Here is an 18,490-nt window from a genome sequence, read left to right on the forward strand (position 1 = left end):
CTTCTTTCCTTTACCCTGCCTCAATGTGTGGTCAACTTTTAGTGAACAAAGCAGCCCCGGGCAATGGTTTTCCCAGTGGACCTCAAAGACCCATTCTAAGGTTACCTCATCCTTGGTCTTTGTCAACCTCTACTATAGTTGTGTGTAGGGTAACCTCACTGACAGATTCCAGATGGTCCACAAGAGCCACAGAAAGCCCTGAAAGCTGAGCTTACTTGAGGTGTCTCTCCTGGGCCTTGACCACCAGAAAACTGCTTCCATCTCTAAATGCCATCTGGCCTTGATCAGAAGTCCCTACTGAGTTATCTCCAAAGAAAGTAGCTTGGGGTACGAGCAGTCATAATTCACATCCACAAGTAAGCAGGCCTGTTACTGACCAGGGCTGGGCCCAGACACAGGCAAGGTAGATGGGGCCCTTAGCTAATGGGGCAGCAAGGCAAGGCACAGGGAAGTCTTCTTCCAGAAGGGGTCATGGGGCAATGGGGAAAGCATTGGCTTCGGCATCCACTAACCCGAGTTTTGATTCTGGCTCCCTCCCACCACTGTGAATCCATGAATAGCTTGCTCCACTGCTCTGAGCTTTGGGTTCCTTGACTGTAAAATGTGATTAATAAACTTTACTATGCTCTATTGTTGGAAGTGTAAAATAGGACTGTGCAGGTTCTCAGCAGGTGTCAGTTCCCTCTTCCTGTTCCCCAAGGATCTCACCTCAAGAAGGAAACGGCCTACAGCCAGGTAGAACTGGAGGTGGTGTGGGACCCTGATCAGGGCTTAGACTTCAGACATGGGCAGCCATGAGCTCTGCTTACCCAGTGCGTGACCCTGGCCAAGGCACTTCACCTCACTGTACCTCCAGCTCCTTTTTCATGACCTTGGGCAGACAATGGTTCTACTGCATAGACACTGAGACATGGAAGTACTCATTGTATGGCTGCTGTGAAAGGATTTAGAGGCCACTGAGTGGGGAAGAAAGAATGTGGCCTAAATGGATGGTGTTTATATTCTTTATAGGGAGCTGGTACATGTACATAACACTTTTTAATTGGTTTACCATTTTAAAGGTGAGCTTCAGATAATGCTGCAACACAACAAACATGGCTTACATATTTTGCAACACAATATTTCTATTTCCCAAAGTTTGTACTATTGTCATATATTTTACATTGAAATAGTTGTAGATTATTTTGAATATGATATATATATATATATATATTAATGCATTGATACCCTGTTTTAAAAAATGTATTTAGTATAAGGTCTCACTACAGAGATTAGACTTGTAGTGATCCTTCATGTTTTTCTCCTCCCAAACTCTGCCCAAGCTCTGGATTACAGGCATGAGCCACCATGCCAGTCTCAATCACTGGCTCAGCATGCCCTGAGGGCAGGGGCGGGGCTGGCAAGGCAGGCCAGGGATCCAACCTCCGACCTCTGTGTCTGCCTAAGCAGGTACTTTAATCTGCTGAGCTATCTGGTTGGCCCTAGATGTACTTTTAATGGGTTTCCAGATAAACATTTACAAATGTACTTATAATGAAGTTTTTTGTTGCAGCTTGTTTCATTATTTCTGCTTTTCATCAAACACAAGTAGCCAGGTATACGAAGTTGGGTGCAAAATCCTCATCAGACAATTAGTAAGCACCTGTGGCTTAGGCGCCTCCCAGTACTACTCTAATTGCCTTTCTCCAGCCACTGCTTAAGCTGCCTTCCATTCCCCGAGAGATTAGAAGAGAACAGCGTCTAATGCTGAGGGGTGTCTTGCACCTTTCTGTGCTCAACACGCACATGAGTATCTGGCTTTCATTTTCTTACATTCAATGTTAAGGAGTTTTCAGTATTAAAACATAAATAAAAGATGCTATCTTGGAGTATAATAGGGATATTTATTCAAAATGTAATAATTTCTGACACTTTGATAAGAAGATCTAGGCAATGTGAAAGTTTGACATTAAGAGCAAAAGATTTTTAATTCTAGTGGTTTATTTAAAACGCAGAGGTGAAAATGTATTTTAAGGTAAGCCATACTTAAAGATAAATAAATTCCAAAACTCTTGGTTTGTTTCAATTTAGATGTGAGATTTTATTTATTGTAGATATTCTTTTTCTAAAAAATGTGTTTCATACAGGGTCTACAGGGCCTACAGGGTCTCACAACACAGATTATACTCGTAGTGATCCTCCTGTTTTCAGCCTCCCAAGCGCTGGGATTACAGGCGTGTACCATCACTCTCAGTCTCAATCACAGTCTCAACACACTCCGGGGTAGGGCTGGCACAGCACGTCAGGGATTGAACCCTGGTCACTGTACCTGCCTAAGAAGGCGCTTTAGTCTGCTGAGCTATCTGGCCAGCCCCTGTAGATATATCTTTTATCTAGAGGAAAATGTTTTAAAAAATCATGTTTATTCTTTTTTCTGCTAAAGGCTATGTAGGTGTCCATAAATGGCATGTACTATTTTGTCTTTTGTTTTAAAAATTTTATTTAGATTTATCTTGCTTATATACATCATTTAAAGCCTCATATTTTTTCATTGAACTCTGTTTCTGTGAAATGCTCACCTGGGTATATCTTTCGCTAATTCATTTATTTTACCAGCTAATTATTATTCTATTGTGACTATAATACAGCATACATATAAACTCATGTTCTTGTTGAAGAATGTTTACAGTGTTTGCAAATTTCACGATTGCAAAGGAAGCTGCAATAAGCAGATATATTGCTACTTTGAAGGGTGTTTGAGAATCTTCTTGTTGTGGAGTTGAGGCTGTAACCCAGTGATCGACGGCTTGCTTACTATGAGCAGGGTCTTGGGTTCTGTCCTGTAGTAAATACTTGGAAATAGAATTGTGCCCTGTCTGCATACATTTTCGATTTCATTAGTTGCTGCAAGATTGTTTCTTGAGGTGGTTTCAGTACTATAAACCCACTTGCAGCATAGGAATTCTTGTTTTTCTTTACTCTGGCTTAAAATTGTGTTGTTTTTCTGGTAAGGTTAAGAAAATTGGTTTGAGAAATTGTCTGGGCAAGATGCTTTGAGAGAAAAGACTTTGATAAGGGATTAATTTATATTAATGTTTATTGGTTCATTCTATTCTTATGGAATCAGTTTGTAGCCTCTATATTTTTAGAAATTATATTTCAGATATGTTGATAATCTTTAATGTACCTATGTTTTATTTAATTTCACATTTCCATTCTCTTTTTGGTCTTGTTGGAGCTGTTGATTTAATTAATTTAAATTTTTTTGTCTTACTTTTCTCTAAGTCTTCAATTGTCATTTTAAATTTCCTCTTACTTTTATTTTATAGCTATACTGTTTTGGAGTGCTTGGGATCAAATTTAGGGCCTCATGTATGGTACCGCTAAGCTATGTCCTTGGCCCCACTTACATTGTTTGTATTCTAGTATGATTAAATACAACTCCCTTAATTTTTTTTCAACTCATTTTAATTTTGTTCTCTTTTTACACTGCATGAATCCATGGCTATAAATTAAACTGTACTAAAATTCTTTTCACTGAAATTTAAATAGTCTGTAAGTTGAGACTCCATTTTTAAAGTTTCTAAATGCTTCTGCTTGTTCATTTCTATCTTGTTATCAGAGGAAGACAGTGAATATGATGTAATTCTTTGGTATCTTTTGGCCCTGCATTGGTTGTTACCTTATATGATATCAGTTTTATAAATATTCCAGTTACGCCTTGGGAAAAAATGATCAAAGCTTATGTTATATTTCTTAGAGGGCACTTGGTAATTATTTTATAAAAATATTAAATAAATTTGTCTTGATTGGTTAGTGATTGTTATATATGTATATATGTAACATATACATTTCTATGTATCTTAAAGTTTTCCCCAAATTACAGAGAGTTTTTCAAATTCTTCTTGTATTTGAATCTGTCTACCTTTATAGATACAAAGATATAGCTTAATTATTCTTCATATATATGTATATATATTCACATATATTTATGAGTGATCATTTTTTGTTATTATTGTATTTAATTGTTTCTTTCATGTTTGTACCTATGCATTTTGCTTTCATAAATGTTTTCTTCCCTGCTTTAAGTTCTACTTAGCTTGGTATTATTTATTTTTGCTTATAATGCTCAGCATATCTTTCCCCATTTCTTTTGTGATCTTGCTCCATGAGGACATTTAGGCTAAGGGATCTAATCATTGAGCAGGTGTGGCTCATGGCACGTTCTCACCACTAGGCCTGCAACTTGTGACCACCCCCCCAGTAAGACAACTAGGTAGAACCAAAGACTTCGCCACATTGGTTCTAGAATCATCTCTGAGTCTTCCTGTTGGAATTTCTACTTCAGGAAGTGGTATATTTGATACTTTCTTTTCATTGCTATATTACCAATTTTCTGTTCACCTAGTAGATAGAAATTTTTGGACTTTCTTTTACTTTTAGGTTAGTGTCGGACAAATTTGACTTTGTATTATATTCATCTGTGGAACATTAAACTTATTGACGTCTGGGTCCCCTTTAAAGGTTATGATTATGATTTAATTGGTTGCGAAGCCTGAGGATTGAAGATGCATATATGTATATGTATATCTATCTATCTATCTATCTATCTATCTATCTATCTATCTATCTATCTATATTGGACTTATTTGTCTATAGATAGAAATGTATATGTATATCTATATATCTATGTTGGATCTATCTATTTATCTACTTATGTATCTATCTTACTATGTATCTATCAATACATAGATACAGAACAAAACTTTCCCTTTTTAAAACTAGTGTTACAAACCCATATTATTACTCACATATAGTATATACAGCTATACTGTAGCTGATTATTAGTTAGGTGTACATCCAACAATGTATTCTCATAACTGTTTAAGCAACAAATCAAAAGTGTATTGGAGTCCGCCAGGATCATCCATCCCAAGTGACTTTTGTGGCAGATTCTGCCAGCTGAGCAGAACATTTGGAGGAAGGAAGTCATCGATTGTGGGATGGGGCTGTAGTTTAGATAGGGCTTAATTTTTTACTTCTCAAAATATGTACATATACAGAGATGAATCCTTCATAGAAATCAAGAACAAATCAATCAGTGTAAGCTTATTTCAAAAGTATGGCACAGATGTAAGCCACGATGTGGTTTCTTTAACGATACTGAACCTTGCACACCTGCCATTGTGAAGTCTGCACTTGGATTCTGCAGGCATCATAAATCAGTCCTGCTCCAAGGATACAACAGGAAGTGACTTAATAATTATAAAACTCAGGCCTTTTTTGGCACTAGGACACAGCTGGGAAAAATAACCAGGGTGGCACCCGGTAGAGAGTGCTTCCACGGGTACCGGCTCTTTGAGGGGCCTGGACCGTGGTGAGGGGATTTCTAGATTTAGGGCACTAAAGAGCCAGTGTGCCCAGGCTGCCGGGCCCTCCGGCAGAGCCCCGCTCCAGATGCCTTATGCACTGCTCTGGTTTCTGCACGGCCTCGAACTCATCAATGCGCTGCTTTGTGTTGCCCTGATGGATCTGACGCAGGGTCTTGTATTTGTCCCAGCCTTGGCTCGCGTTCTCATTGTGGATGATGTCCTTGTGGGTCCTCTTGTTTTCGTCTCTGGCCTGGGACAACTTGCTTCTCAGGGTCAGCAACCACTGCTGTACACGCTCATTCTCCTCCACTTCAGTGATGCGCTTCTCCTCGTTGCGGTGGCCCAGGATGCCGTCGCTGGAGAGCTCCGCACTGCAGCCCGTGGGCACTGCGCCCTCCTGCACGTGGTGATTCATGCACTCCTACACGGGCGGCGGCGGGGTGGCGGGCCCGTCATCACCAGGTGCAGCTCTCCTGGGTGTTCGCTAGGTTGTCCCGGGCTGCTTTGGCCGTCTGCTGCTACTCCTCCACCTTGTCCTGCTTGAGCTGCCGTGCCTCCTTGGCGGTGTACTCTGCAAGCTCTGCAGCCAGCTGCTCCTGGCTCTTTATCTGATTCACCGTCCATCTCTCCAGCTCTTCCTTGGCCGACACTGCAGCTGCACCGTCGGCCTCCAGGCGCTCAGCCTCCTCCTGGGCTCACTTCCTCTCATCCTCCAGCTGGAGGACTCTCTGGATCTGGTCGGAGAGTTCTTTCTCTTCCTTCTTGGTCTCATAGTCCTGCAACCGAGCACCAGCTCCTCCTTCTCCTTCAGCATCTGCTCCTTCTCCCTCTCAACAGTCTCTCTCCTCTTCTTCTCCCTCTCCAGCGCTGCCGCTCCAACTGCTCCGATACTTCTCCTCCCGAGCCTGGGCCTTCATCTGCTGCACCTCAGTGGTGTTGGGCTTCCTGTGGTGCATGTACAGCTCATGGTTCCCCATGCACAGCTGCAGGATCCACTCGTTAATCCTCAGGCATGGGGCAGAGAACACAAGGTCAGGTGCTTTCTTGTCAATGGGCTTAATGACATTTTTTTGTCATTGAAAGAGATGTTTCTGATTTCACTCCAAGGAAAGCCAATCAATCTTTGGAGTCAACTTACCATCTTTCTTATAAATTTTAGTCTAAGGGCATCAACTCCAAGCCAAAGTTCCGTTCCTTTCTTATTTTTGATCTCAAAGTAATTGATTCCATACATCTCCAGGTCTTGAGCAATCGTCAGGTATTCCAGCATAGCATTATCTTTGAGCATCCTACAGTGTTGTGCATGCCACACATGGATCTAGTCCTCCCACTCATCCCTTGTGAATTTGTGCTGGTCCGCGACTCTCTGTGGGATCAGCCACTCAGAGCTGAGGGACCCAGACTTGTGGACCTCTTTGTTGTAGTCCCCAAACTTGGCCTACACAGCATAAGACCCCAAGAGAACAGCTGTCTCAGGGGGACAGTAGATCTCATCATTAAGAATGCCCTTCTTCACCTGGAAGAAGAACAGCTTCTGCATGAGGTCCTGGATGCACTCCTCAGACATGTCTTCTGGGTAGAATTTGGCCAGGAACTTACCTGGAGGGGGTTCTCTTTCCTGACCTCCTGGGCAGACACCTTTTTATCAAGTTTCAACCAGGTAGGAAATCTTTTATTGTCCATGTATTGGAGGCCAAGGTTACACTTCCTAGAGCCCAATAGTCTTAACCGCCTGATCAAAGAGCTGCTTTCCGGTGGTATTTGGCTGGACGGCAACTCCAGCTCGGCATCCATGGTGGTAACCTGGACATTGATTGACTTCGACATTTTTGTCGAAGGGCTGCCTCGATCTCCCAGAAACTTGGCTTTACATTGGGGACTGAGACAGCTCTGGTGACCTGGAGTCCTGTCTTCTTTCTTCATCATTGTATTAAACTATCCCTTCAGCTGTTGTATAAACCCTTAGAACCTTTTGTGATTTGGCATAAGCCATGTTCCTCCTGTCAGAAGAGGCTGTGCTACAAACTTGCCTCTTTTTTTGAGGTGACCGTACAAATTAGTAAGTTTCCATAAAGTCTTACTCCCTGGGATTTTGGTCCAAAATGACCTAGGAAATTTGAGGAGAGAGGAAGAAGATAATTTTCATGGCTCTAAGGCCAATCTTATGGCCATACTGAATGGCTTACTCAGAGAAGAATCAGAAAAATGCTCTACAGTAAAAGAGAAAGCTCTAAAAAGGTTTACTGTGCTGCTTTCAAACACTCATTAAAGTGATTCAGTCCAAAGAAGAAATCCTCAACAATGAAGTTTTATATACCAAAAAATGTGTCTAAGGGAAAATGGTGGGATATATTTGAAATTGCCTATTCCTTACATAGGCTTAAGCTTCTTCTTGATTTAACATTATTAAAATGGGGTGAAAATATATTTCTAAATATGTTTTATCTAAAGGTATGATTTTGGCTATTATATTTTATGGTATCTTATACTGTGCATTTCTTGTCTGCTGTTCTATTTTTCATTTTCTGTTGTGTTAAGGCCTTAATTTACTATTTATTGAGCTTACAGAATATATCTAATCCGAGATCCCAGGGAATATATTTTGATCAGTACAGAGTATCATAGAGTGACATGTTTATGGATTAATATCATGAAATAATAAATATTTATCAGATGAAATACACAAAAGAACTGAATAGATTTTGCTCAGTCTCTCTTTCCACATCATCAAGAGACCAGTTGAAAAATATTAGCACTAAAGTACTTTTTATGTGTGTGAAAATTTATAACAGTCTCAAGCAGAACTTTCAGATGAATTTGCCAGCACAACCTCGCAGGATCATCCCTTGGCACTGTCCGCAAGATTGAAGTTGTTGATCTCCTTCATTATTTTTTACATAGTGCCTTCACAGACAGAGCATGAGTAAGTAACGTTCTCCAGCAATTTCAGTTCACGGTGCCATGCTTCTTACCATGTAGAAACAGGGGATTGCTACAACAAGCTCTTCTGACTGTTCTGAAAATGTTCATGTTCAGCTCAATCCTCTCTTTTTTTCCTTACCAAGATATCTTTTTATATCATTTAGGCAATTTCATCTAGGCATTTCCTTTGGGGCCTACAATTTCTCATTTATATCTTATATTTTGTTATAAAAACTAGAAGAAAGGAGTTAAGGACTCTAACTTTGTTAAATTGTGTGGGTGACAGTCCAATCATACATCGATTCTTTAATACTCCTGTTACACACCAAGAAATTCAGCTTTTCCAATTAATTGCTGGTCACCTCCCTGATTACTGACTTCTGTCAACAGTTCTTAAGAAAAGCTGTCTCATAAAGACAATTCTACTGTTTGAAAATTTCTAGACAACACATTAGAGAAATCCTTACTAACTGTTAAAAGGAACAAAGTGGAATCCAGATATGTCTGAGAAAAACATAATCATCTTTTTCTTTAGCATGAATGTTATGGTAAATATTTTTATGCTCTAATGATTAAAAATGAATTGTCAAAATTTCTCTATGAGGTGACCTATTTTTAAAGCAATAATATTATCATGAAAACTTAACAGGAAAGTTTAAGGGTTTTTTTTTTTTTTTTTCTTCCTCGAATGCCTTCAGGGCACTTTTGGCCAGCGGGAGAGTTGTGAGGTTCGAACTCCAGCAACCTGAGGCTGACAGCTTTGTGGAAGCAGCCACTTAAAGGACTGAGCTAGGGCCAGGCCCCCAACAGAAAAGTTTAAATTGTTTTTACTTTACCTTGGAAAGAGAGCCCGACTTCTGTCTCACCCCATGCTGGCTATCCTTAGGCAATATCTTCCCAACACCTTCTTCTTCTCTTCTTATGTTATTATTTGTTGTTTAGACGTCAGAATCTCACTTTTACATGTTCTCTGTTTCTTTTTTAAACTTTGATCTCAAATAATAGTCTTATCGATTCATTCAAATTAGTAAACACATTTCATTAAAGTTTCACCTAACAGAGGCCCCTGAAATTCAAATTAGGTGAGCAGTGCAGCAAGGGACGCACTTTGGGGGAAATTTAATCTGACCATTGTGCTTCAAAATTATGCAATAAGCAAATGCTTAGACAACTTAACTGGTTTATTCCCAGGTCAGCACCATCATCTGTCCATTCAGGGCTGAAAATTTACATTGTCAAAGATTTTCTCACTTTGCTAATTCTATTCTGGAGTTTTCCAAAGTCCACTGAGATTCCTTTGTCAGTAGCGTCACCTGTGTGTGGAATACTGATCAATCTGTCTCCTCTCTTCTCATGTCTTCTATTTTTATACCCGACTCTCAGGAGGTCTCAGGAATACACATATACAGAGAAGACACCCCAATTTTATCAGAACAATAAGATTTTTGTTAGTTTAGAACAAACTGAAAGATAGTATGGAGTGATCTATGAAACAACCTATCTTCCTCTTATATCATTTTTCACTGTAACAAAGGCTTCTGAATTCATGTGCGGTCCTGAGCCCTTGGGAGATTCTCTAGGACTTTGCTCAGGAGATTTACTAAAACATGAGCCTAACAGTGGCCATGGTCAGGGTCTGAGATTTGATTTTAGTCTTATTAACTCCTAAGTTAACCTGTTATATGCATTCCTGTTACATTTTCATGAAACACAAGAAGGCATGTCATTTCTGGGTCAGAGATAAGAGGCTTTATTCATTATGGAATAATAGGAGCTTGGTCATAATGTTGGTATCATTTTCCTCTCTTACCCAAATCACAAGAGGATGATTTAGAGGGTTTTAGTGGATGATGTTTATACAGAGTTGTAGCTGAGAATTAATCAAGTTGGGGACCTATTTTTTATTTTTATTTTTATTTTCTTTTGTGGAATTGGGGCTTGAACTCAGGCCCTTGAGCTTGTCAGGGAAGCGCTTATTCCACTGAGCCATCTCCCTGGCTCCGGGGACCTCTTTTTATAATAAACCTACTCTTCAGTGACAGAACTAGTGCTTCAGCCACAAAGGTTGGTCATGGAAAAGACATCTTTGGGGAATGGCATGGTCAGAGAGAAATCAAAACCTTGTCTGGAGGGAATTCTTGACAAGAGCATGCACTTTTGCTCAGAGGCCCTGGCAAATTACCTTGCCCATAAATTTCCTTGGACCTAAGTGGTTTGGGTCAAACTTAAATTTTCACATGAGTTTACATTCTTTGGTCCCTTTTATTAACATGATTGACAGAAGCAGAAACCAAATCGGTTAAATTTGTTTCAGAGAGCATTTAATTGAGAATATTCCCAGCAAGACTCCAAACAGCACGGTGGGGCCAGTCTGTAGTTTTGACCTCAACTCTGCCCCCTAGCGTCAAGGGCTCAATACAGCCTGTCTTTGAAACACAAGGATTACCACGTCAGACTAGCAGGCTGTAATCAGTGGCAAGTCTACTCTTCATTATGGCCTTTTCAAAGGAGTTTAGATAAAATGCTAACAATTAAAGGGACAACAGATGAAAAAAATCCGATCAAACAAATATCCCTCATTCCCAACGAGGAGACATTCTTTGTCCACGTTTCTCCACAAACAGGTAAAAGCGGAAAGGCACAGAGTCTCCAGTATGGAGTATGTCGGTAAACCTAATTTGTGCTATTGTTAAGTTAGGTTGGTTTAGGTGTTCTGTGATCAGTCGAATCCTTGGTCTTCATACGTAGCATAACCCAAGGCTGTTCGGGTTCCCAAGAGCGGCATATGTATTGATCTTAGCCTGAAACATAACTGTGCCAGGCATCGTATTCATACAAGTGCGAGTCTGTGGTCTTACGCTTTTCTGGATGGAATTAGGCACAGCAACGCAGGATCAATCATGTCTAAATGAATTTTTCTGTTTTCTTTTTTAAAATTAATTTTATTGAGAAACAAATAGCAATGAGACAGTTTCAAAACAGGTTAGTAGGACAGTTTCAATAATTAATACATTGCATATTGTTGTCTTCATAGCAGTTATTCATATTATAAGATGCAGACATGATATCCTGTCCAAACACTATTAGTACAAATCTTTCTTCTCATTGAAGTAAGAGAAACTGGCTGTATATCTATCCTAACTATTTTGTATACACAGATGTAAAAATGGTCCTTCATTTATATCTCCCCCATTTTTTTTCAGTTTTGTCAGAGATGGGTATTCTATTGCCATGTAAATATTGTAGGGGTGTGAATTCATAGTGATAGATGAAGATAAAAAGTATACCAGAGAGTTAGGATGCCCACTGAAGCTGCTGCTTGATTCAGCAAGGTCAGAGCAAAAGCTGGGAGGCACAGAATCTGCAGTTAGCTGTTCTCCTTGTGTTTGTTCCCTGATGTGCTGAGTGGTGGAAGGCCTGGAAATGCCTCCCCTTGATACCACAGTGCAGAAGCACAAAAGCCTTCCTGGGGGAATTCACACATCTGTGAAACAATCAATCCAACACAGTCCAGCAGTGCACAATAGTAATGGGTTATCTGCAGAAGTTGTTGCCTACAGCCTTTTACAGCTCAGCATATTAATATGGCTTTACTTTATATACCTCGTTTTTATACTTTTCTGCTGGATGGTTAAAACCAAGACAAAGCAAGACCTATATAACAAGCAATGTAACTTTTGTATGTTTTGCTGAATTCAAGCACTTATAGTATTTAGATACCAATGGAATTTCCATCTCTGACAGGACTAAACAAAAAAAGGGGATACGAAGGAAGGACCACTTTGTATTTGTATATACAGAATAGTTAGGATAGATATACAGCTACTTTCGCTTAATTCAATGAGAAGAAAGATTTGTACTAATAGTGTTTGGACAGGATATCCTGTTTGCTTCTTGTACTATGGAGATAACACTAAGAAGATAACAATGTACAATGTATTAATTATTGAAAATGTCCTATTAATCAACTTTGAAGCTTTCTCATTGCTATTTGTTTCTCAATGAAATAAAATTTAAAAAAAGGAAAAAAAGAAACCGACACTAGAAAGAGACGGTGGTTCCCGTGACATTGTCATAGCTGCTGCCTTGTGCCGTATGTGGAGACAAAGCTTGGAGAAGAACAGAGAAATATCGAAAACTTACTCTGACAGTACATTTATTAGCAGGTGGTGTTCTGAGTCTAACTTTTCCCATGGTGCCTGGTATATGGTTCAGGCAAATTATTTTTAAAAATATATTTGTAAAGACATAATTTACGTACTTGAGTGGCAGAAAAGTGTCTCCTAATCCTGTTTGAGGGGAGAGCACACCCCAAAGACTGGTTAGTATTGTGGCTGTTATCTGAAACAGAAGCCAAAGTTTATCAGATAGGGAAAGCATGAAGACCGAACGAGTTTACAGTTTGGGCTGTAGGATGCTATGAAACTTTAAAATTTTCTTTTAAAAATATTTTGGTGCCTTCTGCCACAGCAACCATCGAAGAAGAGTAGCCATGGCCCTCCACTATCCCATGGCCGTGGGCCATAAAAGGGCCACAAGGAGACTAAGAATGTGAGCAAACCGAGGCACAGCTGCTGCCGCGGCGGACTTCTCACCAAACACACCAAGTTCGTGCGGGACATGATCGGGGAGGTGTGCGCCATGGAGCTGCTCAGGGTCTCCAAGGATAAGCGCGCCCTCAAGTTCATGAAGAAAAGGGTGGGGATGCACATCCGTGCCAAGAGTAAGCATAAGGAGCTGAGCAACGTGCTGGCCGCCATGAGGAAGGCAGCTGGACTAAGCCCCTCTGGATTAAAGCTTTGCAGAATATATATATATATATATATATATATGTATAATATATATGATTTATTTGGCACAGGGTCTCAGGACACATGGTATGCAGTGCTGGGGGTTGAACCCCGGCCCTTGTGCTTGCCAGGCAGTACTTAGACTGCCGAGCTGTCTCCCCAGCCTTGACATATTTTAATTTTCACTTTAAGCACAATGGCAGGGCAGACCTATGTTTTAGAAGATTCTTTCTGCTGTCAAGTAGACAATGGATTGAAATGAGTGAGTGCAGGAAGCAATTAGAAGTCTACTGTGTAGTGCAAGTGAGACTTTATTTCAACTTGGACTGAGGCGGAAGTAGTGCAGATGCACAGCACGGATGTTTTGGGAGGCTATTTTGGAAAGCAGGCTCAGTAGAATTTGATGGTGGGTTGGAGGTGAGAATTGAAAGATGGCTCTAGATTTTGTCTTGATCGAGTGAGCAGTGCTATGTACTGGGGTCGTGTGGGTTGGGTAAGGAGCTGAACAACGAAAGGAGAGTATATGGTAGGAGGTTTGGAACCCTGGGAATTCTCCTTTGAGCATGTGATGTTTGAGATGTTGACTGATTAGCCAGTGGGAATGTCAAACAGGCAGATGGATACATGAGTCTGATATCCAAAGGAGAAGCCCAGAACAGATTTAATGTGAAGATTAGTATGTGTGATAGAATGTAAGGCATAAGATTAAGTAGAGACCAGGAGAATGCAGGGATGAGATGGGGGTACATGGCTAACCCCGCAGAGTATTCTCAGCACTTGAAGGCAAGGAGGGCTCAGAGGGGACAGCAAGTAAGTCTCTTAGATGTGACAGAAGGAAAAGAGGAACAAGTGGGGTCACACAAGCCAGACAGTATTTCAAGGAAGCAATGATTGCTAATTTTTAACACAGTGGAAATTTCAAGTAAGGTAGAAGGGATCGCTGACATGCAGTAGCTCAGATCTCATGGTGACTGTGACAGGGGCAAGCTCAGAGGTATTATAGGAACGCAAGTGGCAGGGCTATTGCGCAATAAGAAAATTAGAGCATCTTAAGTACGCAGAGTCCTTTCCTTCTCCTTTCCTCTCTCTTTTTTCTTTCTTTCTTCCACTGTTGGGGATCAAACACAGGTCCTGCACACACCAGACAAGTGCCCTACCACTGAGCTACAACCCTAACCCTACACATAGGACTTAAAATAAAACTGAGATATGCAACAATAGCAACAACAATAACAACAAAAAAGAGAACTTAACAAACAAAACCCAAAACAACAGATTCCTAAACCTTCCTTTATGAATTAATATACCCTTGATCTGTGCTTATTTCAATTTTCACTTTATCAGTTACATTCTCTAAACAGTGCCTCACACCTCTCAGCTTCATACCACTGCTGCCTCCACTCTGCCACTCCAGGAAGCCCTGTCACCACTGTCATCAATGGTTCCACAATTACATTTAATGACCCTAATTCTAGAAAGCATTTGCAATGACTAATTTATAGTCTCATAAAACCTTCATTTTCCTGTCATCCGTGATCGTCCCCAAAATATGTCCCCTCTCTAACATGTCCTTTTAGGGGTTACCCCTTTTAATTCCTTCTTCAAATTGTGTTAATCATTTTTTTTTTTTTGCTTTTAGTCTTGAGACTTTCTTCCGTGCAATTGCAGTGTTGATTTGTGTCTTCAGTGAGCTCCATTAGCCTTTCAGTGTGACAGATTCATCTGTTTTAACTCTTGCTCCACTTTGACCTCCAAGCTCTGCACTCATCTCTCCCCCTGATGTCAACATCTTTGCTTGGGTCCCTGTAGGCAGCATGATGCTAACTTACTATTCTTCCAGACTTCCCATCAGTGAAGTTTAGCTTGACTTTCGTGGCCCAAGGGAACATTATGAGTATGGATTGCAATTAGGGTCAATATATTTCAGACAAGAGTGGAAATTCAGTTTGGAATGTGAATAGTGGGCATTTAAGATTTAATATTTTCACTGGGCTTTACTGTAAGACACCATAATGTATGCATATATACATATATACATGACAAAGGATTATGATTTCAGTGAATTATATTTACTTAAATATTGATTTAATGTTATATGAATAATGCCCACCTGCAACTTATTTTCATAAGTAAGTAATTTTTTATATTTTAAAATGAATACAAAATAGTAATAAAAAAGAAAAAATTAAAAATGATACAGATTTTCACAAAACAAAATAATATGAATTCAATGGTATTTGTTGCATTGCATAGTGTGTCGTCAAATTAGTTGTTCTGGTTACTAGATATATGCAGGCAAATTTGGAAAAAGAAAGAAAACAAAAGGTATAAGAAGTTAATAAGAAGGGCCAGCCAAATAGTTCAGCAGATTAAAGCATCTGCAAGCAGGTGCAGGTGCCAAGGGTTCGGTCCCTGGGCCTACCATACCAGCCCTACCCCTGGGGCATGCTGAGATGGCAATTGAGACTGGGCATGGTGGTGCATGCCTGTAATCCCAGCTCTTGTGAGGCTGTAAAGAGGCAGATCACTATGAGTCTGACCTAGTGGACCCTACTAGATCACCCCATAGACCCTTCTCTAAAAAATACAAAAAGAAAAGAAAAGAAATTAAGAAGAGAGAAAAAACAAACATTCTCTTAATGAATAGAGGGATTTGTTCTAATGGTGTTTGTAAACAGGATATCATGTCCACATCTTGTACAGCAATTAACCACTAGGAAGAATATGCAATGTGTTAATTATTGAAACTGTCCTACCAATTTGGTTTGAAACTGTCTCATTGCTATTTGTTTCTCAATAAAATTCTGGAAAAAAAATAAATAAATAAAATTAAAGCAAAAAAAAAAAAGAGAGAAAAAGAAAAAAAATTAAAAAGAACACAAAAAATTAAGTATTAACTGCTTATTTCCACAGACCAGCAAGAATCCACAGTACAATTGTCCAAACTATCTTGCTTACATAGATATATCTCTTTTCCCCACTCCCTCTTCTGTTCACATCTCAGTAACTCCTTTGTAAGTAGTGGTTTTGAATGAACCAAAACAGCTTTTGTACAAAACCTTGTATTTATTTATCAGGCTCTTGCTATGCAGCTCAGACTCGTAGGGATCCTCCCTGTCTCAGCCTCCTCAGCTCTGGATTACAGGATTGCACCACCATGTCCAGTTTTGTTGGTCAGCTTAGTGTGCCCAGGGTTCTGGGGTTGGCACGGCTTGCGGTACTGGGGATCAGTGTGGGTCCTTGTCCTTGCCAGTTCAGGCTGGCCTTGAGCTTACTCTCCAGCCCAAGCTGCTGCTGGACTTCAGTGATCCTCCTGCCTCAGCCTCCCAAGTACTGGGATTATAGGTGTGTGCCATGATGCCTGGCAGAAGAGGTTCTTAAGAGGGCCTTGATGCCCACTACTCAAGGTTCTGTAAGCAAGTATGCAAAATAGGATTAGGTAATCGAATCAGATTTGAAGTGAAAATTTGAGTGTCTGCATAGATTTGAGATGTGTTTATTTTGTCAAAACATCTGTGTGTGCTAAAGATAAAAATAAAATTAAGAAAATATTGGAAGGAGACTTGAATACAGGTTGACTATTCCTTACCCTAAGTGTATAGGTTAAAAGTGAACTTGGATTTTGGATTTTTTTTCACAGATTTTGGAATATGTACATATATATAATGAGTTAACTTGGGACTGGAACTCAAGTTCAAACACAAAATTCATTTGTGTTTCATCTACACCCTTCATACATAGCCTGAAACTAATTTTATTCACTAGTGATCTGTATCATGAGGTCAGGTATAGAATTTTCTATTCATGGTTTTTTGATGTCATTAAAAATGTTTTTGATTCTGAGCATTTTGTATTTTAGATTCTTGGATTAGGGTTACTCAGTGTGCATCTGGTTTTGAAACTTTGATTCTTGGAGAAAGTGGACGCCTCTAACATTTAAGTTGGTGGAAAGAGAAGGATCTACGCTTTAGAAAGTGTAATCTGGTAGCAGTATGTAAAATACATCCATGCCCGGAGAGGGAGGCGGTGTGTAGCTGGTGTGTCTGTGGTGTTGCTAGTGTGTGGCAGACGTCCCATTACATTGTTGCATTCCTTGTGCTGGAAATGCAAAACCAGCCCTGAATCTCATACTTTTTTTGGGTGAATCTTAGAAATGTGGTGTTCTTCAAAGACAAAATGCTGCACACGTATAATTTCTTATTTGTGACAGGTCACCATAGTCTTCTTTAGTTTCTGATCCTATACTGTTTAAGTTAGGGAGTTCTCCATACTGTCCTCATTTTGCATTTGAGATAAGTGTTCCATCTTCCTTTCTTTAAGCTCGCCTCCTACTGTGTTCTTCTGTAACTCTGTCATAGTAGTTAATTTTTTTTTTTTGCTGAGACAAAACACCCAACACTCAAAGTTAAAGGAGAAGGGAAAGTTTGTTTGTCTCACAGTCTGTAGAGGTTTTGTCCATAATCGGGTGGCTCCGAGGCGGATGGCATGGCAGAAGGGCACTGCAGAGGGGAAGCAGGCAGAAGGCAGAAGGCAGCAAGGAGGAAGCGTCAAGTGACCAGAAGCAATGCTCTTTCTGGTTCTTATAGCCTATCCAGGCTACTTATCCTTCGGGTGATGTTATGCTCTGTGTCTGATCCTTTTTTTTTTTTTTTTTTAATCATTTGCTCATTTATTTATTTGGTACAGGGTCTCACTATGCATGTCAGACTCAGTGATCATCCTGTCTCAGTGCTGGGATTTCAGGCATGTGCCACCATGCCTGGTTTTAGTGGCCAGTATGTCATGTGGTACTGGGGATCGAACCCAGGTCCTTGCACTTGCCAGCGAGGCACTTAGACCTCTGGGTTATCTCCCTGACCCAACAGTCTGTCCCTTTAGATCCCGAAGAGGTCATAGGTGGGGCCTTTTCAGAGGCAGCTGGATCTGGAATGTCTTGCTGGAACTGATTCGCAGTGCAGTGCTAGACTCAAGGCCTTGAGGAAGAAGGGAGTGAGTGTTACCTGCCCTAAGTAGTCTGGATAAGATAAAAGGGGCAGAAAGATGTCCTTGAGGTCCCTTATTTCATTTGCTATCTTTTCCTTCAATGAACTGTTTTTTTTTTCCTCTGCAATTCCCCTCTGCCATGTGCCATTCTCCTTTGGAGCCAGCCAACTGTGAACTGAAACTGCTATGAACTGTGAGCAAAGTAAACATTTCCCCCTTTAAATTTGGCATTTGGAGATTCTGAATCATCAATGAAAAAAAGTAGATAAGCCAGGTGGGTGGCAATCATACCAGCATGTGGAAACCTTAATCGGAGCATTACACCATTAATCCCAGGTCACCCCTTTGATTCTAGCATCATACATCACACCCCCTTTGGAGATTCAGCCATCTCCAAAAAACTCCTCGCATAATTGCATGAGACTTTGGAGAAACAGCTAGATA

At 40.3% G+C, this 18,490-nt stretch overlaps 1 pseudogene; it reads right to left on the reverse strand.

Annotated features, from left to right (window-relative positions):
• Window positions 1-5,382: 5,382 nt before the first annotated feature.
• LOC101592004 lies at window positions 5,383-7,178 on the reverse strand (annotated as a pseudogene).
• Window positions 7,179-18,490: the final 11,312 nt, after the last annotated feature.

Source organism: Octodon degus, unplaced genomic scaffold, assembly GCF_000260255.1.
Source record: "Octodon degus isolate 3935 unplaced genomic scaffold, OctDeg1.0 scaffold00025, whole genome shotgun sequence".
NCBI classification, from domain to species: Eukaryota; Metazoa; Chordata; class Mammalia; order Rodentia; family Octodontidae; genus Octodon; species Octodon degus.